We start from the raw sequence: 8,371 nt of genomic DNA on the forward strand, positions 1-8,371 counted from the left end.
GCGCAGGGGCTGCGGGTCGGGAATGAGGGCACCGGCAGGGCTGGGGGCGGGGCTGCGGGTCGGGAGTGGGGGCACCGGCAGGGCTGGTCTGGCAGGGCTGCGGGTCGGGAGTGAGGGGCACCGGCAGGGCTGGGGCGCAGGGGCTGCGGGTCGGGAGTGGGGGCCCCGGCGGGGCTGGGCGGGCAGGGCTGCGGGTCGGGAGTGAGGGGCACTGGCAGGGCTGGGGCGCAGGGGCTGCGGGTCGGGAGTGAGGGGCACCGGCAGGGCTGGGGCGCGGGGCTGCGGGTCGGGAGTGAGGGGCACCGGCAGGGCTGGGGCGCAGGGGCTGCGGGTCGGGAGTGAGGGGCACCGGCAGGGCTGGGGCGCAGGGGCTGCGGGTCGGGAGTGAGGGGCACCGGCAGGGCTGGGGGCGGGGCTGCGGGTCGGGAGTGGGCACCACCGGCAGGGTGGGGGCGGGGCTGCGGGTCGGGAGTGAGGGGCACCGGCAGGACTGGGGCGCAGGGGCTGCGGGTCGGGAATGAGGGGCACCGGTGGGGCTGCGGGTCGGGAGTGGGGGCACCGGCAGGGCTGGGGGCAGGGGCTGCGGGTCGGGAGTGAGGGGCACCGGCAGGGCTGGGGCGCAGGGGCTGCGGGTCGGGAGTGGGGGCACCGGCAGGGCTGGGCTGGCAGGGCTGTGGGTCGGGAGTGAGGGGCACTGGCAGGGCTGGGGCGCAGGGGCTGCGGGTCGGGAATGAGGGGCACCGGCAGGGCTGGGGGCGGGGCTGCGGGTCGGGAGTGGGGGCACCGGCAGGGCTGGGCTGGCAGGGCTGCGGGTCGGGAGTGAGGGGCACCGGCAGGGCTGGGGGCGCAGGGGGCTGCGAGTCGGGAGTGGGGGGCACCGGCGGGGCTGCGGGTCGGGAGTGGGGGGCACCGGCAGGGCTGGGGGCGCAGGGGGCTGCGGGTCGGGAGTGAGGGGCACCGGCAGGGCTGGGGGCGCAGGGGGCTGCGGGTCGGGAGTGAGGGGCACTGGCAGGGCTGGGGCGCAGGGGCTGCGGGTCGGGAGTGAGGGGCACTGGCAGGGCTGGGGCGCAGGGGCTGCGGGTCGGGAATGAGGGCACCGGCGGGCTGCGGGTCGGGAGTGGGGGCACCGGCAGGGCTGGGGCGCAGGGGCTGCGGGTCGGGAGTGAGGGGCACCGCAGGGCTGCGGGTCGGGAGTGGGGGCACCGGCAGGGCTGGGGCTGCAGGTCGGGAGTGGGGGCACCGGCAGGGCTGGGCTGGCCGGGGCTGCGGGTCGGGAGTGAGGGGCACCGGCAGGGCTGGGGGCGCAGGGGGCTGCGGGTCGGGAGTGAGGGGCACCGGAGGGGCTGGGGGCAGGGCGCGGTCGGAAGTGAGGGGCACCGGCAGGGCTGGGGGCGCAGGGGGCTGCGGGTCGGGAGTGAGGGGCACCGGCCGGGCGGGGGGCGCTGGGGGCTGCGGGTCGGGAGTGAGGGGCACCGGCAGGGCTGGGGGCGCAGGGGGCTGCGGGTCGGGAATGAGGGGCACCGGCGGGGCTGCGGGTCGGGAGTGGGGGGCACTATTGGCGAGTGTTTAGTTAATGGCCTTATAACCCCGAGGCAACAGTGTAGCGGGGGCCTTTGGGCCCAGGCACGTGTGGGAGGGGGAGGGGTGTTGTTCCCCTAGTGCCTGGGGCCCTCCTGCACTGGGGCGGGGGGGGGGGGGCGCTCGCCCTTAGAGAGCCTGGGGGTAAAGGTCAGGGGGCCAGGGTGCAAAAAGCACCAAATAGCTCCTCCCCCCCCTTTGGGGACTCTCTGCTCCAGTCCCCCCCCAACGGGCCAGGGGGGTTGAGCTCCCCCCCTTGTCTCCCCCTCACTGGGCCAGGGGGACCCTCCACCAGCCTGGAGCGATTCTTACAGCCCCTCACCCTGGTGTCTGGCACCTCCGGGTCCAGCCCCCCAGAGGCTCAAACCCCAATTCTGTGCCCCCAGCCAGCCCCCTCCCCCCCCAGACCAGGCCCCATTAGCGACCCCCAAACCCTCAGTTTTCACCCCCCCACTTCACTCCATAGAACAAACTTTTCTTCAGCCTCAGGAGAGAAAATATTTGATCTTTTCCTCTTCCTTGACCCAGGCACAATGGCAGCCCCGCCCCCCCCCGGTGCATCAGTTTGATTTATTCCCTCGTGCGGTGAAATCTGCCGGGGGGGTAACGCACGAACCCGGCCGGGTCGGGGCCGCGGCTTCCGTTACTGGCCCGGCAAAAGGAACAACGAGAAAAGCAGAGGGGAAAAGTGACGACGTCGTTTCCATCCCACTGTAAAAGATTTTTAGGCTGAGGAAAGCTGGACAAATCGGCCCCTTCTCCTGTGGGCAAAGAACCCCCCCCGCAACGTGTTAAATTACAGCGACCCCCCCGCCCCCCCTTTAATATTCCTGACCCCTCCCAGGGAAAAACAGGACAAAAATACTAGGGCGCAATTCTGCCCCATTCCCCAGAATCTCAGTTCTCGGAACCCTCAGAACAAAGTTAAAAGGAGCCCGGGCACCCAGGGGGCTGGCAGGAAGGTGTTACAGGAGGACACTGCTGGGGGGGGACCAGGTCCACGCGGGAGGCCCCCGCCGTGGGGTGGGGAGATCCGCCCCCACGCGTCGCCGGCCAGGTGTGACGGCTCCAGGGGACGGGCGCGTCCCACCCGAGCAGAGCCGCGAGCGCCGCCTGGCTGGGGGACGTCAGCCTGGCCTGGCAGCAGCCTTCCCTGCTGCTTGTTCACAGGCAGCCCCAGCTCCCGCCGGGTGCCCGGCCCACGCGGGGTCAGTCCTGGGGCTGCCTGGCCTCGGGGGCTGTACCCCCCCCTGCCATGTGAGACCCGTGGGGCTGACGAGAGCGCGCAGGGGGGCGGGGGCTGCTCCAGCACGAGCCGGAGGACGTGCCTGTGCCCACGGCCGCTGAGCTGGAAATGAACATCCTCTCCCTCAGCGGCTCCCCCTCTCCAGCCTGGCCCCTGGCAGGAGTCTGATTTGTCCTGCAGCCCCAACTTCCACCTCACTTACCAAATCAGAAAAAATACGAGTGTCTCAGCCTCCCCGGCCCGAAAACCGGCTTCCTTGAGGCACAGGAGAACGGCCAGACTGGCTCGGCCCCAAGGTCCATCCACAGCCCAGTGGCCTGCCTCCGGCCAGTGCCCCCCGCAGGGGGCTCGGGGCTGGAGGGGGGAGCAGGCAGAGCCCCCCTGGCTGCAGGGGGACTGGGCTGGGCCACGCTGAGGGAGGCCAGGCCGGGGGCCAGAGAGTTTCCTGTGCTGGGTTCAACCCTCAATAAACCTCCTGTGTTACGCTGGGGAGAGTCGCTCCAGGCTGGAGAGCAGGGTTGCGTTGTGCCCTGCGGGGGGTGGAGTCCCTGGGGGGCCAGAACGAGGGGATTCCCTGGGGGGCCCCCGAAGAGAGAGAGGAGCTGAGGCTCAGAGAGGTGCGGCCCTGAGAGCGAGTGGACCCCCGAGATGGGCTCTCGCACTGAAAGGGACCCCCCCCCCCCCGGACCACACGGGGCCAAGCGTGGGCAGATCTGTGAGTCCGTGACAGATCCATTCCCAGCTTCTAGCAGACAGAGGCAGGGCCACCGTCCCTGCCCATCCTGGCTCCCAGCCATCGAGGGACCTGTCCTCCATGAGTCTTGGCCTTCACAGCATCCTCGGGCAAGGAGTTCCCCAGGTTGACTGTGCGTTGGGTGAAAAAAACCCAACAGCACACGGTGGTTGTTACCATCTAATTCTAAATCAACTGGACTATCACTGTGGTACTTACCTCCAGGGTCTAGTACCCAGAGCGTATGGTCCGTAGGAAACGTTCGTTTGGACTGACTTTGGTAGTGCTGTTTCATTAGTCTGTTGAAAACTAGGCAAGTCTCTAGCGGAGCTGATGTACCTCGTGGAAGACATCTGTGTACCCCCCAGGGTACGTGTACCCCTGGCTGAGAACCACTGCTTGAAATCAAGAACAGCAGACCCGTCTCCTGGGTCCAGGGAGGAGTGATGGAGGCCAGGGAGACCCTGAGGAACTTCAACTTTGTCCTCACCCACAACTATTTCACATTTGGGGACAATATATATCTTCAAGTCAGTGGCACTGCTATGGGTACCCGCATGGCCCCTCAGTATGCCAACATCTTTATGGCTGACTTAGAACAACGCTTCCTTAGGTCTCGTTCCCTAACACCCCTACTCTACTTGCGCTACATTGATGACATCTTCATCATCTGGACTCATGGAAAAGAAGCCCTCGAGGAATTCCACCGAGATTTTAACAATTTCCATCCCACCATCAACCTCAGCCTAGACCAATCCACACAAGCGGTCCATTTCCTAGACACTACTGTGCTAATAAACGATGGTCACATAAATACCACCCTATACCGGAAACCCACTGACCGCTATACTTACTTACATGCCTCCAGCTTCCATCCCGGACACACCACACGATCCATTGTCTACAGCCAAGCTCTAAGATACAACCGTATTTGCTCCAATCCCTCGGACAGAGATAAACACCTACAAGATCTCTATCAAGCATTCTTAAACCTACAATACCCACCTGCTGAAGTGAAAAAACAGATTGACAGAGCCAGAAGAGTACCCAGAAGCCACCTACTACAGGACAGGCCTAAAAAAGAAAATAACAGAACGCCACTAGCCATCACCTACAGCCCCCAACTAAAACCTCTCCAGCGCATCATCAAAGATTTACAACCTATCCTTAGAGATGATCCCTCACTCTCACAGATCTTGGGAGACAGGCCAGTCCTCGCTTATAGACAGCCTCCCAACCTGAAGCAAATACTCACCAGCAACCGCACACCATACAACATAAACACTAACCCAGGAACCTATCCTTGCAATAAAGCCCGATGCCAGCTCTGTCCACATATCCATTCAAGTGACACCATCATAGGACCTAATCACATCAGACACGCCATCAGGGGCTCGTACACCTGCACATCTACCAACGTGATCTATGCCATCATGTGCCAGCAATGCCCCTCTGCCATGTACATTGGCCAGACCGGACAGTCTCTACGCAAAAGAATAAATGGACACAAATCTGACATCAGGAATCATAACATTCAAAAACCAGTGGGAGAACACTTCAACCTCTCTAACCACTCAGTGACAGACTTGAAGGTGGCAATTTTGCAACAAAAAAACTTCACAAACAGACTCCAAAGAGAGAGTGCTGAACTCGAATTAATATGCAAATTAGATACAATTAACACTGGCCTAAACAAAGACTGGGAATGGTTGGGTCATTACACCAATTGAATCTATTTCCCTATGTTAAGTTCTCCTCACACCTTCTATGGGCCATCTTAATTATCACTTCAAAAAGTTTTTTTTCCTCCTGCTAACGATAGCTCATCTCAATTGATTAGACTCTGCCTGTTGGTATGCATACTTCCACCTTTTCATGTTCTCTGTATGTATAAATATCCCCTGTCTGTGTGTTCCATTCTATGCATCCGAAGAAGTGAGCTGCAGCTCACGAAAGCTCATGCTGAAATAAATTTGTTAGTCTTTAAGGTGCCACAAGTACTCCTGCTCTTTTTTCCAACTTTTTGAGGTAGTTGTTGAGACGATGCAGGTCCAGGATGGGCCTGAGGCCCCCCTTTGGCTTAGCCCCCCAGCTCACGAACTTTCCTCCGCAGCCCCCACCCGCAGGAGGGCTTCCACCTTGGATGAGGAGCAGCTCATGAGGCGGTCCCTGAAGAGGGGGCAATGGATAAAACCTGCCCGAGTGCTGAGCACCCAACGGCGCGAAGTTCTCTGGGACAAATCAAGGGGGATGGTGCACCGTCCTCAGGCCGCCTTGGGCTCCCGGGGAATCTTCCCAAGCCCGACTGGGGGGCCGAGGATGGGGCGGGCTGCTGGCGCTTGCCGTCTCTCCGTAGGCCTCGCTCCTGGGAGGCCCCGCGAAGCTGAGAGGTGGCTGTGGCTGGAAGTAGCTCCGAGGCTGTGAGCGTGTCCAGGCAGAGAGCACGGCCTGACCCTAGAGCCCTTCGAGCTGTGCAGCTCAGGGGCCGTCTGGGACCCACTGCTGAGCCGTGGCAGAAAGGCCCGAAGGCCAGAGCCGCACAGACAGCCGATGCCACCCATCTGGTCGCCCAATTGGCTGTGTCTGAGGTGGTCTTGCCTCCCTCCAGGATGGCCAAGAGTTCCTGCCTCAACTCCTGGGGCAGGGGGTCCCGGCGCTTGGCCACGGAGTTCCAAATCTTAAAGCTCCCCAGCAACGCCTGCTGGCTGGAGATACAAACGTGTCGGCTGGCTGCCGAACACGCCTTCCTACCAGACCAATCGAGTCTTTTCACGGCCTTATTTTCAGGGGTGGTGCTCGCTCGTCCCCGGCTCGGTAACAGCTGAAACCGCCAGGAGCTGCTTCCTCCTCCACTGCCACCGCTGGAAGCTCAGTACCAGGCTCAGAGTCCAAATCCGGGTCTGCCTCGGAGACCACTGCGGACGACATCCCAATAAGGCCAAGCGCCTGCAGAGACCCACACCGAGGCCCGACGTGTACGTCTGGTACTGGTGCCTCTTTGGGGAGGGATGGATTAACCCCGGAGCCTGACGAGGATTCCTCCCTCGGGGACCATGGCGGAGCCGTTGCCGTGTCCGCGGATCGGCAGTGCTGAGGGGCTGGCGAGTGGCATCGGGCCGGAGACTGATGCTGCGACACTGGTGATACGGGTTGTGGCTCTGGGGGCCGGTGAAGCCGGAGATGGATGTTGTGAAGCTGGAGACCTGCGTCAGGTTGGAGGCCATGGGGGGATTCCCCCCCCAAGGGGCCGGTCGATGTTCCAGGATGTGGGGGGCACTGCCTGGAACGCCGCCAGGTGTCGATGGAGCTCGTAGGTGGAGGGGGTGATGGGTCCTGGGGAGTGTTGCTGCTGCCGCCAGTGCTTTGGGCAGGACGCCTGGCCCGGCCCTCACCTTGTCCCCCGCCTAGTCCTCGGAGGCGCCAGGGAGCGTCCGCTTTCTGCTCGCTGTCTCGCCTGACACGAGAGCGGTGCCGGGAGGGCCCCGGTGCGCACCAAGGCCAACGTTCTCGGTCTAAGAGCCACTTCCAAGAACGGGGCCTTCAAACCAACCTCCCCGTCCTGCGCTGTGCGGGGTCCTGCAGATCCTGCACCCGTCCCTGCCGCGAGCTTCCCCGAGGCACGTTGAGCAGCTCGCACGCCGGCCGCTCGCTGGCCTGGGCTTACGGCAGGTGGCTCACGGCGGCAACGCCTGGCACCCGAAGCGGGACAACGAACTAAATAACTAAAGTAAAATCTGAACTATACACAAGAGAAAACTCCTGCAAGTCCAGGAACCGCTAGGAGACTTGCAATCGCCAGCGACGTTCCGGCGACTGTCAATGATGCGGAGCCAGTGGCCCCATGAGCACGGGGCTCCAGGGGGCGCTAGGCCCAGCCCCTACGGATACCACTAGGGGAAAAATCTCCAGCAACCGTGCACGCGGCCTGCCCCCCCCATGGAACGGACGCGAGCGTGCACGGGAACCCCCCCAATTCCTTTCTCCCAATTGTCAGTATCTTCTCTCCTTCATGGATTTCACTGAGTCTTTTTAAACTCACGAATGGAGAGAATGAGGGAAAAATCTACATTTTTGAACTGGCCTAGCTGGCATTTTTTAAAATTAGCCTAAAAAATAAAAATTGTTTTAAAAAAAAATTAGTCCTTTTAAAATCAATTTTAAATATTTTCAGATTTCCGCCCGCAGGGGGCAGAGAGTCATTTCTCATTCGATGGGAAGGTTTTTATCGTTTCTTCACCTGGAGAAGTGTTTGAAAAGGGGCAAAGAAACGGCTAATCCCATTTCCGGGGAAATCCAGGGCCGGGTTTCTCATTTCTCTCGGGGTTTTAAACCCTGCAAAGCCGCAGAACTGGTCCAGCCCCTCACCTGTCGCTCTGGGGCCGTTTCAAACCTGCCAGGGCGTTTTTATCCTGGAAAATTACAAATACCACCACTGGGAAAAGGGCCTTTCCCCTTAACAACTGTGGCCTGGTTAACGAGCGACGAATCCGGGCGTCACCCGGAGACACTCAGCCCTGCCCACTCGCCCCCTTTTCCCAGCGGAGAAATGCCCGGGGGGGGTGTGTGTGTGTGAGAATTTGCGGTGGCACCACTTGGGAAACCCCAGGGTTTTATGAAGGGATTTGTTTGATTTCCCCCCAAACACCCACTCGCTTCTTTGGGCTGGTCCTGGTAGAAGCCCCACAGCAGAGCGGGCGCAGGGTGCTGGGTAGATTTGGGGGGGGCTGGCTGTACCTTGGGGGTGACCCCACAGTGCCGCCCAGGGGCCCCGATGCTGGCGCTCGGCCTCCCAAGAATCACACACACCCCTCGCG

The sequence above is a fragment of the Mauremys reevesii genome, linkage group 13 (assembly GCF_016161935.1).
Source record: "Mauremys reevesii isolate NIE-2019 linkage group 13, ASM1616193v1, whole genome shotgun sequence".
Classification (NCBI taxonomy): Eukaryota; Metazoa; Chordata; order Testudines; family Geoemydidae; genus Mauremys; species Mauremys reevesii.